The sequence below is a fragment of the Camellia sinensis genome, chromosome 1 (genome assembly GCF_055761805.1).
Source record: "Camellia sinensis isolate YWXY chromosome 1, ASM5576180v1, whole genome shotgun sequence".
In the NCBI taxonomy this organism is placed as follows: domain Eukaryota; kingdom Viridiplantae; phylum Streptophyta; class Magnoliopsida; order Ericales; family Theaceae; genus Camellia; species Camellia sinensis.
Window position 1 is genome coordinate 195,433,361 of NC_138961.1, and position 19,332 is coordinate 195,452,692.

Sequence of the window (19,332 nt, forward strand, 5' to 3'; positions counted from 1 at the left end):
GATTGATTATGCTTCATATGCTTTGCAATGTATACTCTTTGATGATGCTCTTGTCTAAGAATCATGCCTATGATTAAATGTGTGCTATATATTGAAATTCATGATTTTTCTTGGCATATGGATTGCTATACCTTGAACATGCGTCATTTTTTGGAATTACATTAGTGCCATGAGATTATATTAAGTTTAACCTATTATGAGCAATATTTGGTATTCTACATAATGTTTAAGCTATGATTGTTAAATCTTCTAGATTGCATATTGGTATCCTTGGTAGATTGCATGTTGGTATCATTTTGGCATCCTTATTGGTAATATTTGGCATCATTTTTGATATTATTGAGTACAACATTTCAGTTATAAGCTTTCATTTGTCATATCTCCTATTGATTTTGCCAAATGAAATAAGGGAAAGAATTTAAACTTGATGATTTTTTAAAATCCCCTCAGTTTCTATTCTATTTTGGATATCAAACTTATGGGCTTGCACCTTCACATGTTACTATTTGTTTTGCCCATTATTGTCAAATGGTATGAGCTTCAATTGTATGATCATTATGTGCTACCATTTTTTTAGTATCATAAAGCTACCTTGATATGGATGATTATTTGTGCTATAATGAGACTTACATTCTTTCATCCTATATACTGTACCATACTCCCTCGTTGTGCTTGATTTTGTTGAAAATGTCATCAGGGGAGAAAAAGAGACTTGATTGTTTTAGTATCTCTGATTATTTTGGTATCTCTATGCTTTTGCTATCTTAATTCTTAGAATATGACCTTTGAGCTGATTAGTTGTTGATAATGTAAGAGGAAAATCATTTTCCTCAAGGAAGAGTGACTTGAACTTTAGCTCCATATTTATGCCCTTGCTTGGCAACCTTGTTTGATCTATGCACTATTATGTCTATTATAGTTTTGAGATTGGTATGCTCTTGCTAAGAAATTGAGAATTAGATCATGCTCAAATGCTTCTCATATACTCATTAACAATTTGGTCTCTCATTATTATTTTTTGTTTGGGCTTAATTTTCTTTTCTTTTTTTCTCTGCTTTTTAATTTCATTTTTTAGTACTTAAACATAAACACAACAACAAATCAAAATACAAATATTTACATAAAAAAAAAACACCCTTCATTTTTTTTTTACGGCCACATGCCGATCAAAACGAACATAAAAAAAAAAAAACCTTTATTTTTTTCTGGCCATACGCCGATCTTACTTACTCGCCTCTTCCATCATTTTCTTTTTCTTTTTATCACTTTGAGCGACCCTTGATGCCCCTGCTCCCGTGCTTTCATCGAGAGCGACAACTCCCCGCTGACTATCAAAGGCCAAGAACGACGTTGCTCCAAATCAGGCCATTGAGGTGGTCTTCCGTTTAAGCTCTTTATTTTCGGCCTTCAATGCGCCTATTTTTACTTACGCATCCTTATACATGCGCTAAAGTAGAGAGAGTTGGGCGTTGACCTGCTGGAGCTCACTCGTCATGTTCTGCAATCGGTGAGCCAATTTTGTGACTGTAGTCACTGTCTCCATACAGGACGTCAGTGTGAAATGGCTGGCTTCAATATCTGATTAAGCTACCATGATTTGCTCAATCAACATCATAGGAATGTTAGGCAGAGGAATGACAGGAAGAGTAGGAGTAGGGACACTGGGTCTAGCACCGCTTATGGGATCATTCAGGTATGGAAATAGAGTGAGGAGACGGGATGAGGAAGCCATGGTTTAGAGGTGAAAGGTGTAAAAGAAATGAGTTGTGAAAAAATAGAAGAGAGTGGTGTAGAAGAGATAGAAGAGAATGGTGAAGAAGAAAATGGACGAGTGTGATTAAGAAGAAGGCTGAAAATAAGAGGTTGAAGAGAAGAAGACAAGGTGGGAGAGATAGCCGAGGCAAGTGGCAATCTAGGAGAGCTACTTTTGTCGGTGAATGAAAGCCAGGCCACGTGGCAACCGCGTTTTGCGAAAAACGAGAGAGACGCGGGAGAGTTGTATGTGTATGCATATATATTGTATATCTATTTTGATTATCTATTTTTTTCTACCATTTATCACTATCATTTTCCTCCTCCTCCTCCTCCTCCTCCACCTCCACCTCCACCTCCAGATTCTGACCCATGATTTCCTTTTGACAATGTCACAGGAGGAGAAAACTTATGATATTATGTATTATGATATTATTTTCAAATTATGAAATGAATTCAGGGAGCATGACTTGAGGGGGAGCTTTTCTTACTCCCAAATCAAATCAAAACATCATTGTGTGCCATCATAAAAAACGGGGAGATTGTTAGACTTATTTATTTTAATGATTTATTTAATTATGTTTTAATTTATTTAAAAGAGAAAAATAGAATTCAAAATTTATTTTGATGATTTATTTGAAAGAGAAAAATAAAATCAAAATTTATTTTGTCCCATTATTTCTCACCTAAACCTTTATTCTAAATATTGTTAGAATGTATTTAATATTTGATTAAATCAGGAGTTCAAATAGCCCAAAACAAAGGTTTAAACAGCCTAGCACAGCAGCAGGCCAAAGGTTCAAAAGGCTCAAGTAGAAGTTATTCAAATTAGTAATGATGGAAGTACAACGGCCATAAACGGCTATAAAGGTTCAAAATGCCAAAAGATTCAAGTGGAAGATATTCAAATTAGTAATGATGGAGTGGAAGATATTCAAATTGGTAATGATGGAAGTACAATGGCTATAAACAACTATAAATTCAAATGACTACAACAGTTATAAACGACTATAAATTCAAATGACTACAATGGCTATAAACGGTTATAAATTCAAATGAATACAACGGCTATAAACGGCCATAATTTTCATTATATATATCAAAGCCTCTAATGTAAACAAGTTAAAAAAATATTCTTTGATTTATAATCACTCACATCTTTTTTCAGAAATTATACACCGAGTTTTATAGTTTTAAGCCTATCTTTCCTGTGTGAGATTTATAGAAAAATCAAAGTTTCATTTTATATATCTATCTTTGAGAGATATTTATTGTAAGCTTTCTTTGAAAGTAAAAATACCATTTCATCTTGTAAAAGTGTTGCAAACACTGTGCTCTTGAAATCTTGAGAGTGATTGTGAATCACCTAAGATTTGCAAGGGTTTGGGTTTGTGAAGTCTGTGTAAAATCCATGGAGGATTGCTCCATTTGTAAAGAGGTTGTTAGCACCTCTGTGAAGTTAGAAGGTAGTGGAAAATCTCAAGTGAAGCTTGAGGAGTGGATTTAGGCTTGGTTGAAGCCGAACCACTATAAATCTGTTTGTCTCATTTTTCCTAATCTCTTTACTTTCATACTATTGCTATAGCTATCTAATATTCATGTGTTAATCAGTTGATTTACCCTGTATGTTAGTTATACTTCATTATTATTTTGTTTGATCATTTACTGCTAAGTTCATCATTGTGCTGCTAAGTTCATCATTGTGCTTGTTAATAATTTGTTGTACTAGTAGTTAATTTTATTGTGGTATTATTAATTTTATTTTGTAGAAACCTAATTCACCCCCCCTCTTAGGTTGCTTTTTGGGTAACAGTTACATCTATAGCTGTTTTTTAAAAACAAAAATCAACCAGCATATATCATCTTTTTTTATTTATTATTTTTAGAGTTAGATTTAAAAACCAAAAAATATAGATAAATAATACATTTATTTTTTTCAATTTAAAAAATATATTCAAGTTGAAAACTCTTTTTCAAGAGAACCTATTCAACAGAATATTTAATCTCTTTTTTTATTGAAAACATAAACAGAATATCTAAACAAATTGAAAATACAAAATCTTACAAATTACTAAGGATGCTTGCTGTTTGGCAGTTCGATTGTGGCCAAAGGAACCTCAAATCCGTCATCCATCCAAAACTAAGCAGGTTGAAAAAATCAATCTGTAACCTTTCGCTCGTCATCACGCATCCGTCCAAAATATAGTGGATCGGTTCGATTCGATCGATTTGAACGGATCGGTATATCCACTGTTCACCCCTAATTTTTGTAGATGAGAAGTGTTGAGATTGAAAAGGAAATTTCAAAAGAAATTATAATTATGTATAATTTTATTTTTTTTAAAAAAAATACAAAGAAAAATTGGAACTATAAATTAAAATTATCAAACAATCTAATTCTAAGAAAAAAATTAAATGAAAATTGATCAAATTTGAATTTATAATTATTAAATATTTTTAATAAGCCATTAATTTTTTATTCAGGTTCTAGCCTGATCTGGTCTTAAATAGTTTTTCACATATAAATATATCTTAATATTGATATAATCAATATTAGACATATTTTAAGAAAGGTAAATTATATCGATAGTCCCCACATTTTGTCTCTTGTGTCAATTTGGTCTCTATAATTTTAATTATTTGATTTTTATCCCTAATTTTAGATTTTGTGTTAATTTGGTCCAATTAATAATGCCGGTTAAGATTTTTGAAAGAAAATAGTTATTGAATTGGTTGAGATTAACTTATTGAGTTGAATAAGTTTATAATTTTGTTTATAAATGTACAACAGATGTTATCGATGTGTGTATTTTTAATAAAAAAAAAAAACACTAGTAATTACAATAATTGAACCAAATTGAGACAAAATTATAAATTCATGGTCAAAATTGAGCAAATTAAAATTACAAAGATAAGAATAACACAAGAGTTAAAATATAGGGATTACCAATGTAATTAATCATTTTAAGAATAAGTACATAATTTCTTAATTAATTTTGAAATTGTTAATATATATACCAAACAAGTATGTACATATTTCCTATTTTTGTTATAAATTTATTTTAAAAATATATTTTTACTAATTAAAAATTAAATAAATAGGTAGGTCTACTAACTCATGGATTGAACATGAACTAAAAGATTCTCTAAGGACTAGGCTTAAATCAAGAATTATTGACAAAAATAATTGACTTGAACTAAATTTTCTTGGCTACTATTTAGTGTTTAATCCAATATTAGAACTTTCAAATTAGCTCATATCAATCACGAATTGATAAACTATGATATAATTTAAATATAAAATTTAAATTTATTTAAACTAAAATATGACCTACAATTTAGAGTGGTTTTATCTTAAATAATTTTTTTTATACATAAATATATATAACTATTCATTTAATTGTTTTAAACATAAATATATAGTTTTTTTTTTAACTATTGTTCAAACTTTTTAATAAGTATGCATAAAATAAATTCATATTTCTTATTTTTATTATAAAAAAATATTTACAAATATTTATTTACTAATTTAATAAATAGATATGTCAAATGATTCGTATAAGTTGGGAACAGAATAAGACAATTTTTAATAATTAAGTGAAGGACAAGTTGGCATAAATCTAATGTTAAGCCCAAATTTAATATTACAAGTAAATCTTATAATATAAGACAAATTATAATTTTTGGATTTCGCAAAATATGAAAAAATTATTATATTGACAAATGTAATTTATCATTACCATATGAGAAATTAAATTTACGAAACTCATAAGACGAAATTTATTTATATTTTGTCATAAAGATAATTTTTGTGATTTATTTTTAATTTTTATCACTTAAATTATGATATAAATTTGTTATTAAGAACTTAGAGCATATAATTAATGATATAAGAATATAAAAAAAAATTCTCTTATATGTAATTATGATAAAAATAAATAAATTGATTCCACATCATTTTTGCTAAATATTATAAATAAATATTATAAATAAATATTTTAAATTATTATTTAATTTTAAAAATTAATTTTTAATTATTTATTTATATCCGTACATAGTACGGTAATTATGCTAATTTACCCAATATATTACATTACAATAACTCCCAAATCTCTCTCATCTCACAACAAAGGAGTCTTTTACTTCTCAAATTATAACTCACTTTTCTCTCTCACAAAAAAGTGATTATAACCAATTTTTAATCAAAAAATTAATTATAACTATTTTTTCAAAATAACCCAAACCGACACACTCATCAAAAAAACACACACATCACAATTCCTCTCTTTCTCTCTCTCTCCCCTCTCTCTATCTAGCACAAAAATCACAACCCCATTTTATAATTAAAAACAAAACAAAACAAAAACAAATTTTATTTTTTTTATTTTAATAAAATACATATAATTTTTAATATATCAATTTAAGTTTTATAAAGTTAATATTATTTTAAAATGACAACAAAATCTTTAAAATGAGACTAATATTTAACATATTTAATAAAAATTTAAATTAATAATTTCAAATATATATATATATAAACTTACATAATTAAAATAATTTGTATGATTTGAACATACCGTAATTAATAATTATTTAGAATTAATTTTTGAATAGAAAAATATTGTTTTTCTTTACTAAGAGAAAATGTAAAGACTAATAAAAATAAAAATATTAACTCAAACTGTGAAAAAAAAACAAACGAATAATATTCAAATCACAAAAGTATTAACTTAAACCGTACAAATAAAAAATAATAATAAACTATACAAATAATAATTAAATCATACAAATATTAATTTGTATTTTTATTAACTCAAATCATATAATAAAAATAATACAAATTAATACGAAAAAAAAAATCACTAAAAATAACTAAAAAAATAGTCACATATACTTTAGCATTAATATAGTTTCAAAAAATTAGGATATGAGAAATTCAATTCATCAAATTTAGTTGAATTCTCTCTTCTATTTTTTTAAATAAAAACTAGTTTGTCAAAAAGATATCAATTTCTTATGATTCTATCTTTTTTTTGGAGGAAATAATTTTTAAAATTAATAAATATTTTTTATATTTATTTTTTCAAATAAAATATAAATTAGTTTGACAAAAAAAATATTAAAAATTAATTACAACTTGTGCATGGTGCAAGTTTAATCTAATTCAATCTATGTTGTATGCAAGTTCAAGCTGTGTGGAGTGCAAGTCAAATCTATGTAGGGATGCAAGTTACATCTGTGTGGAGTGCACGTCCAACCTAATGGGTGCAAGTCTAACATGTGTGGAGTACAAATTCAATTTGTGCGGGATGCAAGTCTAACCTATATAGGGTGTAAGTTCAACATATGAATGAATGCAAGTCCAAACTGTGCGAGATGTAAGTCACATCTATGCTGGGTCCAAATCCAACCTATACATGAGTGCAAGTCCATTATTAAAATGATGAATTCTTTTATTTTTTCAATTTATTCACCAAATATTTGAATTCAACTAAACATGGTAATTTGAATTTTTCTTCTAAATTTTTTGTAACTATTTTAATGCTAATTTATTCAATTTTTTGGGGGTTAATTTTGAGTGACCTCTTTTATTTGTATGATTTTAATTAATATTTGTATTAATTTTTATTGTATGATTTGAGTTAATAAAAATACAAAAAAATATTCTATGGTTTAATTATTATTTTATTTTTATGGCACAGATCAAACTTGCACCGACACACACATTGGACTTACACCCACACACAAGTTAGACTTGCACTCCGCATAGATGGAACTTACACCCTACATAAGTTGGACTTGCACCGATGCACAGGTTGGATTTGCACCCTAGAAATGTTGGACTTGCACCCATACATAGGTTGAACTTACACCCATACATATGTAACTTGCTGTCACGACCCAAACCCGCCCCTATGGGTTTAGCACCGTAACCAGCCAGTAATCTGAAATTACTGAAGGCCTGCTTAACAGTAGAACAGTAAAACAGAGTATAGGGGCCTAGCGGAAGCCAACACAGTAAATAAACAATGTCCAATGAGCTGTGATAGTCTGTATGCCAAAAAGACTTTTCATACATATATGCAATCAGTGACAAAACAGTATGTACATATATACAATCATTCAGTTCAGGGACCTAATCCCTATTAAACAGTACAGTAACAGTCTATACAGTATACAAAACAGTTACAGGGACAAACGGGGGAAATTGAAACACCCCTAAGCCATAACTTGACAGGCTCGGAACCTCGTAGTGAGGCACATAGGTTGACTCGACAAAACTGGAGTTTACCCCAACGCTTCTAGCTGCGGTCTGGTGCCTATACACCTACATATATATATGAGCGGTGAGCTAAAGCCCAATGAATAACATAATGCGTAAAGAGGTTAAGAATGAATGTCCTTACAGTCATGAAAACAGTTCGTTAATTCAGTATATCAGTCATTCAGTCATATGTCGTACATCCATTAGCATAACAGTACAGTAAACAGTAGGTCTTAAAAGACCGAACAGTAAATGATGGCCATCAATCAGTAAACAGTAGTGGTTCCAACAAAGGAACCGACAAAGATCTCTATAACAGTAACAGTAAACAGTAGTTGCTAAGGATGCCACAATACAGTACAGAATATAGGACATACATTCATTCAATTAACAGTATCAGTTCAGAAAGCAGTACAGTTCAATTGTTCGGAAGATAATCATTTTGAACATATCTTTACATAGTTGTTACTCACAGAGTTCTGGGCTACAGTAAAGCTAGAGCGCGTCCCCAGTCGCCAACCCTACACAATTTACAGATTGAACACACACTAAGCTACACAGTTGGGAAAATAATAACTTAATCCCTAATTTGTCTCGGTGTGGTTCTACATCTATATCCTCATTAAGATGCCTTAAACTAGGCCTAATAATGCCTAGGATGAGATGAGGATGCAAAGATGCACTTTAAAAGCATTTTCAGAATTTTCAGAAAACAGGGGTCACGCTCGAGCGTAGGTTACTCCGCTCGAGCGGACATGTAGACAAAGGTTTCTGCTCGAGCGTAGACTTACTCGCTCGAGCGTTATGCAAAACAGTCAAAAGTGCTGGATAGGTGAAAATCACGCTCTATTGGGCGCTCGACACCCGCTCGAGCATGAGACACAATGTCCCGCTCGAGCGTCAATTATTCCGCTCGAGCAGACTTCAAAACAGTGTAAAGTACTGGGAGCACGAATTTCACGCTCGAGCGCCAGTCACCCCGCTCGAGCGTGAGTTCAAAATCTGGAATTCCCAGATTTGAACCCCAAGCTCAAATTCAACTTTTAAAACATAAATTTCGATCCTCTTGGGCTAGTTTGCTGGAAAACACATCAAAACTCATAGTTTAACATGATTCAAAGCTCAATTATAAAATCAAAACCCCAAAGGAAGATCAATTCAACTCAATTTCAAACCAAAACTCAAGAACATAACTTCAATTGAACATGCATGAGTTTAAACCAATTCAAAGCTTCCAATACTTGCTCTAATGAGCCAATTCCTTCAAAGACAAGATGAAATCATGGTCTACACTCAAAACATGGACATGCATGTGAGGAATTATGGACTACAACCTCAAAATTTCAATATATATACATGCATGCAACACTTAAGCTCCAATTCAACAATTTGAGCCATAAATTGGCTCTAGACTTCAACTTTGCTCAAAACCATGCAAGAACAAGCTTAAACACAACAATGAGAGGTTGAATTCCCTTACCTAGGTCTTCAATACAAGGTAAGGAAGCTTAATTTGCAACCTATATTCCAATTCTTCAAGCCAATGCACAAAATCAAGTTGAATTCATTTCAAACCTCTCACTCTCCTCTCTTGGTCGGCAATAACAAGGAAAGAGGCTGATGAAATGTTGTGTTGAATGTATAATAAAGCTCAAATATGTTGCCTAAGTAGTCCACTAAGTGGCATGTTGGTAATTAAGCCAACTATTGCAATTTAACTCATTTTAATCCAATTTAATCATACCAAATCAATTTTCAGATAAATACACCATAAATTCGCATAAATTCTATTGATCATAAAACACTAATCGATTTCGGGTTCGGCCGCCGATAAGGCCTTCAATTTGCAATTTAACCATAAAAACATAAACAGATAATCAAACAGTCAAACAGATAGATAATGCATTTAAACAGATACAGTCAATCAATCAGTTTCAGATTTCAGTCAGTCAGTTCAGTATTTCAATCAGTTCAATTACTTTTCATAATCTGTCTCAGTTTAGCAGTAATCAGTAGTTTATCGGTAAATAGTGGCGAGGGTCGTTAAGTCTCCCCTCCTTAAAAGATGTTAGTCCTCTAAACTCGAATTACCTTCATTTTGGAAGAAAATAGGATTCAGTGGGAACAGTTTAGGATATCTTTTAGCCATGTCATCTTCCCTTTCCTAAGTGGCATACACGCCACCATGGTTTTGCCAATCAACTTTAATTAACGGGATCTCTTTGCTTCTCAACTTCTTGATCCGTCTGTTTACAATCTGAATAGGCCGTTCCTCATAAGTATAGTTATCACTCAGCACTACACGAGTAGGCTCTATCACGTGGAAAGGATCCCAGAGGTAGTCCCTCAACATAGAAATGTAGAAGACGTTATGCATAAGCTCCATTTCAGGAGGAAGCGCAACTTGATACGCCACCGGATTGATTTTCTCAATAATCTCATATGGTCCGACATATCTCGGCGCTAACTTGCCTTTGACTCTAAAACGAGTCTGGCCTTTCATCGGTGTCACTTTCACAAACACGTGATCACCCACTTCGTATTCTCTATCCCGTCTTCTGACATCAGCATAACTTTTCTGTCTGCTCTATGAGGTTTTCAGTCTCTGTTGTATCAGTTTCACTTTCTCAGTCGTTTCGTATACAATCTCGGGCCCAAGCAAAGGCCCATCTCTAACTTCTGCCCAGCAAATCGGAGATCTACATTTTCTGCCATACAATGCCTCGAAAGGCGCCATACCAATACTTGAATGATAACTGTTGTTGTAGGCGAATTCAACCAATGGCAAATAGCTTTCCCAGTTTCCCTGAAAATCAAGGACACACATTCTCAGTAAATCCTCTAGAGTCTGGATGGTCCTTTCTGACTGGCCATCTGTCTGAGGATGATAAGCACTACTCAGTCTCAATTCAGTACCCAATTCAGTCTGTAGGCTTTGCCAAAATTTCGATGTAAACTTCGAATCCCTGTCAGAAACAATGGACACAAGCACTCCATGCAGTCTAACAATTTAATCAATATAGAGTATAGCCAATTTGTCCGCATTATAAATTGTCTTAACAGGTAAGAAGTGAGCAGATTTAGTCAGTCTATCAACAATAACCCAAATTGAGTCCATACCTTTATTGGAGCGAGGCAATCCCACAAAAAAATCTATGGTGATATGTTCCCATTTCCACTCCGGTATGGGTAAGGGCTACAATAAGCCTGCGGGTCATTGATGTTCGGCTTTAACTTGTTGGAAATGAAGACATTTCGATACAAAATCAGCAATTTCTTTCTTCATTCCCGGCCACCAGAAATTCAGTTTCAAGTCTTGGTACATTTTCGTATTCCCCGGATGGATGGAAAATTTTGAATTGTGGCCTTCTTGCAGAACTCTTCTTTTCAGTTTAGCATCATTTGGTACACATAGTCTTTCTTGAAATTTCAGTACATTATTTTCAAATTTGAAACCCGATCTTGGTTTAGTTTCCCTTTCTTCGATGATCTTCTTTAAGAAGTCATGCGATTGTTGTTTCTCTTTAATTTTTTCAATCAATGCTGGTTGAGCAGAAATAGCAGCTATTGTTCCACCTTGTTCTCGTAAAACAATTTCAATTTCAGATTTTTCAAGGTCACAAAGTAGTTCTTTTTACCCGGTAAGCAAATAGGCTAAGTTTCCAATTGATTTCCAACTCAATGTATCGGCAACGGTATTGGCTTTCCCGGGATGGTACAGAATCTGTAGGTCATAGTCTTTAATCAGTTCTAGCCATCTCCGCTGTCTCATGTTCAGTTCTTTCTGTGTGAAGAAATATTTCAAACTCTTGTGGTCGGTATATACTTCACATGTCGCCCCATATAAATAGTGACGCCAGATTTTCAGTGCAAATACTACTGCAGCAAGTTCCAGATCATGGGTCGGGTAGTTCTTTTCATGCGGTCTCAGTTGTCGGGAAGCATAAGCAATAACTCTCCCATTTTGCATTAAAACACACCCCAAACCCTTATGAGAAGCATCACTAAATATAGTATAACCATCCGTACCTGAAGGTAGGGTAAGAACCGGTGCAGTCACAAGTCGAGTTTTCAACTCTTGAAATGCTGATTCCCTTTGGTCAGTCCAGTCAAATGATATCCCCTTCTGAGTTAACTGAGTTAACGGTAAGGCAATTTTGGAGAAATCTTTGACAAATTTTCTGTAATATCCAGCCAAATCCAAAAAGCTTCAGACTTCTGTCACATTTGTTAGTCTAGGCCAGTTTACTTTTGCTAACAACATGCCCCAAAAACATAATATGATCAAGCCAAAATTCACATTTAGACAGTTTAGCATAAAGTTTCTATTCTCTTAGGGTCTGTAGGGCAAATCTCAGATGATGTTCATGTTCTTCTACACTTTTGGAGTAAATCAGTATGTCATCAATGAATACAACAACAAAGTCATCAAGGTATGGTTTAAAGATTCTGTTCATGAGGTCCATAAATGCAGCAGGTGCATTGGTAACTCTGAAAGGCATAACTAAAAATTCGTAATGTCCATACCTCGTTCGAAAAGCAGTTTTGTCAATGTCTTCTGGTTTAACTTTCAACTGATGGTATCCTGATCTGAGGTCGATCTTAGAGAACACTTGAGCACCCTGTAACTGATCAAATAAGTCATCAATACGTGGCAATGGGTATTTATTTTTCACAGTTACCTATTCAGTTCATGGTAGCCAATACACAGTCTCAGTGAGCCGTCTTTCTTCTTTACAAATAAAATAGGAGCGCCCCATGGCGAAGTGCTAGGCCTGATGAACTTCTTATCTAACAGTTCCTGCAATTGCACTTTCAATTCTTTCAATTCAGTCGGAGCCATTCGGTAAGGAGCTTTAGATACTAGCTGGGTACTCGGGATTACATCAACGGTGAATTCAATCTCCCTATCAACCAAATCCCCTGACAGGTTATCTGGAAAAATATCTGGGAATTCTTTGACTATGGGAATACTGTTCACATTAGCATTATCATTAGTAGATACAGTCAATACAGAACACAGATATCCTTTACACCCCTTTCTAATCAATTTAACAGCTTTCACAGATGAAATCAAATACGGAGGAAGTACTACTCCAACCCCATTAAACACAAATTCGGGTAAACCCGGTGGACGGAAAACTACTTGTTTCGTTACACAATCTATGGTAGCATGGTATTTCGTTAACCAGTCCATTCCTAATATTACATCAAAATGATCAATGTTCAGTGGCAGTAAATCAATATACAGATGTGCATCTTCAACAATAATTTCACAAGCAGGGTACATATATGCACAAGTCATAGACCCCCCAACGGGTGATGATACAGCTAACAGATAATTCATGGGTTCTAATGGTCTATTCAATTTTTGCGAAAAAACATGCGATACATACGAATGTGTAGACCCTGAATCAATCAGTACATATGCATTTTGAGTACAAATAGAGAGGATACCTGACACAACGGTCTCAGTATTTTGTACGTCTCCTGGTACTAGGGCGAACACTCGGCCCTGCCTCATAGGCTCTTTCTCGGTAGCTTTGGGGTTCGGTTTTGGTGCAACAGTTGATGCTGCCACGCTTGGTGCAGCTTTACTATTGGCTTGTAGAGCAGAGGGACAGTCTTTAACCATGTGGCCCACCTTGCCACACCTGTAACAGGCTCCAGATATTTTGTAACAGACCCTTTTGTGCTTCTTGCCACACTCAGAACAGGGTGGTATGAAACCACTCCTTTGGCTGGGGCTAGTTGTTGACCCCGTATTCTGTTTCTTGTTCAATGGGTTATGCTTGCCTTTCTTGAATTTAAAACCCTGCCTTTTACCACGCCATTCAGACGCTGGTGTTTCAGTTTTCAGTGCCTCGATGTTCGATTCAGCCATCAAAGCTCGGTCAAGAACATTTACATAATTCAGTAATTTCAGAACATTTATTCTGTCCAGTATTGCAATATTAAGGCCGCCTTCAAACTTTCTGGCCTTCTTATAATTAGTGTCCACCATGTGTGGTGCATAACGGACAAGTTCAGTAAATTTTGTCTCATATTCAGCAACGGACATTGTGCCCTGTCTCAGCTGTTCGAATTCAGTTACTTTCCTGTCCCTAACACACTGAGGGAAATACTTTTCAAAGAAGGCTCCTTTGAATTGAGCCCAAGTCATAACAGTATTGTCATCACGGATAAGCATCCACCACCTTCTAGCTTCTTCTTGCAGAGTAAAGGTGGCCAATAGCACTTTATGTGCTTCGAAGCACGGAAAAACCTCAAACAATTTTTCTGTCTCAAGAACCCATGCTTCAGCTTTTAACGGTTCAAGGCCTCCCTAGAAGGATGGCGGTTTCATTTTGCTGAACTTATGGGTGAGAGCAATTATGTCCTCATCATTAACATTCACATTCTATTCCGGCTGTACCGGAGGAGGAGGTGGGGACTGTTGATTTTGTTGTTGATCTAGTCTTTCAGTTATTAGTTCCATCATTCTTTCCAGTCTTGCCATTCTTGCCTCAGAGGATGAGGATGAGGATTCATTTGCAGTTCTTGTATTATCCATTTCACTATAAGCAGTTAAAGCAATTTTAAACATAAGCAGTTGTATACTTAAACAGTTTATCACATTAGCACATATTCAGTCATGTCATAGCCACATGCACTTTTCATGCTCATGTAATGCCGTAATCGTTTTTCTAGGACATCCTATAGCTCATTTGGACACGTGTGTGCGGTATAACTCGTGGTAAGTATCGTTCTGATACCACTCTGTCACGATCCAAAGTCGCCCCTATGGGTTTAGCATCGTAACCGGCCAGTAATCTGAGATTACCGAAGGCCTGCTTAACAGTAGAACAGTAAAACAGAGTACAGGGGCCTGGCGGAAGCCAACACAGTAAATAAACAATGTCTAATGAGCTGCGACAGTCTGTATGCCAAAAAGACTTTTCATACATATATGTAGTCAGTGACAAAATAGTATGTACATATTTACAATCATTCAGTTCAGGGACCTAATCCCTATTAAACAGTACAGTAACAGTCTATACAGTTTACAAAACAGTTACAGGGACAAACGGGGGAAATTAAAACACCCCTAAGCCATAACTTGACAGGCTCGGAACCTCGCAGTGAGGCACATAGGTTGGCTCGACAAAACTGGAGTTTACCCCGACGCTTTTAGCTGCGGTCTGGTGCCTGTACATCTACATATATATATGAGCGGTGAGCTAAAGCCCAGCGAATAACATAATGCGTAAAGAGGTTAAGAATGAATGTCCTTACAGTAATGAAAACAGTTCGTTAATTCAATATATCAGTCATTCAGTCATATGTGGTACATCCATTAGCATAACAGTACAGTAAACAGTAGGTCTTAAAAGACCGAACAGTAAATGATGGCCATCAATCAGTAAACAGTAGTGGTTCCAACAAGGGAACCGACAGAGATCTCTGTAACAGTAACAGTAAACAGTAGTTGCTAAGGATGCCACAATACAGTATAGAATATAGGACATACATTCATTCAATTAACAGTATCAGTTCAGAAAGCAGTACAGTTCAATTGTTCAGAAGATAATCATTTTGAACATATCTTTACATAGTTGTTACTCACAGAGTTCTGGGCTACAGTAAAGCTAGAGCGCGTCCCCAGTCGCCAACCCTACACAGTTTACAGATTGAACACACACTAAGCTACACAGTTGGAAAAATAATAACTTAATCCCTAATTTGTCTCGGTGTGGTTCTACATCTATATCCTCATTAAGATGCCTTAAACTAGGCCTAATAATGCCTAGGATGAGATGAGGATGCAAAGATGCACTTTAAAAGCATTTTCAGAATTTTCAGAAAACAGGGGTCACGCTCGAGCGTAGGTTACTCCGCTCGAGCGGACATGTAGACAAAGGTTTCCGCTCGAGCGTAGACTTACTCGCTCGAGCGTTATGCAAAACAGTCAAAAGTGCTGGATAGGTGAAAATCACGCTCTATTGGGCGCTCGACACCCGCTCGAGCATGAGACACAATGTCCCGCTCGAGCGTCAATTATTCCACTCGAGCAGACTTCAAAACAGTGTAAAGTACTAGGAGCACGAATTTCACGCTCGAGCGCCAGTCACCCCGCTCGAGCGTGAGTTCAAAATCTGGAATTCCCAGATTTGAACCCCAAGCTCAAATTCAACTTTTAAAACATAAATTTCGATCCTCTTGGGCTAGTTTGCTGGAAAACACATCAAAACTCATAGTTTAACATGATTCAAAGCTCAATTATAAAATCAAAGCCCCAAAGGAAGATCGATTTAACTCAATTTCAAACCAAAACTCAAGAACATAACTTCAATTGAACATGCATGAGTTTAAACCAATTCAAAGCTTCCAATACTTGCTCTAATGAGCCAATTCCTTCAAAGACAAGATGAAATCATGGTCTACACTCAAAACATGGACATGCATGTGAGGAATTATGGACTACAACCTCAAAACTTCAATATATATACATGCATGCAACACTTAAGCTCCAATTCAACAATTTGAGCCATAAATTGGCTCTAGACTTCAACTTTGCTCAAAACCATGCAAGAACAAGCTTAAACACAACAATGAGAGGTTGAATTCCCTTACCTAGGTCTCCAATACAAGGTGAGGAAGCTTAATTTGCAACCTATATTCCAATTCTTCAAGCCAATGCACAAAATCAAGTTGAATTCATTCCAAACCTCTCACTCTCCTCTCTTGGTCGGCAATAACAAGGAAAGAGGCTAATGAAATATTGTGTTGAATGTATAATAAAGCTCAAATATGTTGCCTAAGTGGTCCATTAAGTGGCATGTTGGTAATTAAGCCAACTATTGCAATTTAACTCATTTTAATCCAATTTAATTATACCAAATCAATTTTCAGATAAATACACCATAAATTCGCATAAATTCTATTGATCATAAAACACTAATCGATTTCGGGTTCGGCCGCCGATAAGGCCTTCAATTTGCAATTTAACCATAAAAACATAAACAGATAATCAAACAGTCAAACAGATAGATAATGCATTTAAACAGATACAGTCAATCAATCAGTTTCAGATTTCAGTCAGTCAGTTCAGTATTTCAATCAGTTCAATTACTTTCCATAATCAGTCTCAGTTTAGCAGTAATCGGTAGTTTAGCGGTAAACAGTGGCGAGGGTCATTACACTTGCATCCCGCACAAATTTGACTTGCACCTTACACAGTTTGAACTTGCACTCTGCACAAATTGAACTTACACGATGCACAGGTTGTAGTATTTTTATAATTTTTTTGTCAAACTAATCTATATTTTATTTGAAAAATAAACATAAAAAAATGTTTATTAATTATAAAAAATATTTTTCTCACAAAAAAGATAGAATCATATGAAATTGATATTTTTTTTACAAACTAGTTTTTATTTTTTAAAAAATATAGAAGACAAAATTCAACTAAATATGATGAATTGAATTTCTAATATCCTAATTTTTAGAAACTATTTTTAATGCTAAAATATATGTGACTATTTTTGTAGTTATTTTTAGTGAACTTTTATTTTTGTATTAATTTGTATTATTTTTATTGTATAATTTGAGTTAATAAAAATACAAAATAATATTTGTATGCTTCAATTATTATTATTTGTATGGTATAATTATTATAATTTATTATTCTTTTTTTATTTGAGTCAATATTCATGTGATTTGAAAATTACGGTATTCTTTATATATATATATATACAGTTTGTGTTAATATTTTTATTTTTATTAGTCTTTACGTTTTCTCTTAATGAATAAAAATAATATTTTCTATTTAAAAAGTAATTCTAAATCATTATTATTTATACTAATTTCAAATCATACAAATCATTTTAATTATATAAGTTTTTTTTTAATATTTTTTGAATTATTAATTTAAATTTTCATTAAATATTAGTCTCATTTTAAAGATTTTGTTGATATTTTTTGAATAATATTAATTTTATAAAAATTAAATTTATATATTAAAATTTACATATATTTTCTTAAAATAAAATAGAATAAATTTTATTTTATTTTTTAATTATAAAGTGAGGTGGGTGATGTGATTTGTGTGCTAGGAGGAGAGAGCAGAACTGTGATGTGTGTGATGTGTCTTGGTAGAGATTTGAGAGTTAAGGGTCATGTTCTTGTAATATATTTTTCACTTGTCAATGTTGTTGAAATTTTTAAACATATCCCACTGATTTGTGGTTTACATCTTTTGAACCCACTGTAAGATAATTCCCCCTTTGTTTTTCATTGTTTCATCGGAAAAACATTGGAGAGAGAGATACATATCAAAAGTCCGTAAATAAGCTAATCAAATGAAAAATAAATGAAATATTTTGAAACAAACAGAGCTACATGAAGCTAGACAATTAAAATCTACCAATAGCTAAAAAAAATCTAACAAGCACCAAGCTCAAATTTAATTTAAAAAGAGAAATAAATAATAAATAATTATATAAATAAATAGCACAAAGATATCAAATTTCTTCGTAAAAATTGAATCCATAACCTTATATTACAAAATGGGTTGGCTTTATTTCATTTTCGCATTTCAACATCAGAGAATTTTAGGAGTTCACCACATGTCTTGTTTTGATGATCTCAACAGTTCATTATCCATGAAAAAAATTAAATCGATTTGATAATCATAATATTTTTAATTCATCGTGTTTGTCCCTACAAAAATAGATGATCTATTTTCAAAAATATATTTGTTGTCTATTTTTTCAACACAAATGTTATAAAATGAAAAAATTACGATTATCGAATCAAATTAATTTTTTTCATAAATGATATACATTGAGAGTTTTTATAAAATGAACGGTTCAAATTATCAAAACGGGACTTGAACCCTTCAAATTCTCTGATATAAAATTTGAATAAGAAGAAAACTCAACAAGTACAAAATAATATTTCACAACCACTGAGTCAAAATGTCAAACATGTATACTCATAATCTGAGGTTTTTTGTTTTTTAATATAAAAAAAAGAATGTCCTGTGATGTTGTCACAATATTCGTGTGGTATCGTCACAATATTCGTAAATTTTAATTCTGAAATAATCGATTATAAATTAGATTTAATCTAACTCATAAAAAAAAATTCATTACCAAAACACTAATAGAATTCAATCACAGGTCAAAAAAATTTTCAAATCAATCGGAGTACGCTAATTACATTAGCTACTTGGGCCCCCGCCCCCCGTGGTATTCATAAACCACGGTTGGTAAGTAAAATTTGCACACATCTAACAAAAGTATAAAGTATTTAAGGAAAAGAATATTTTAGTA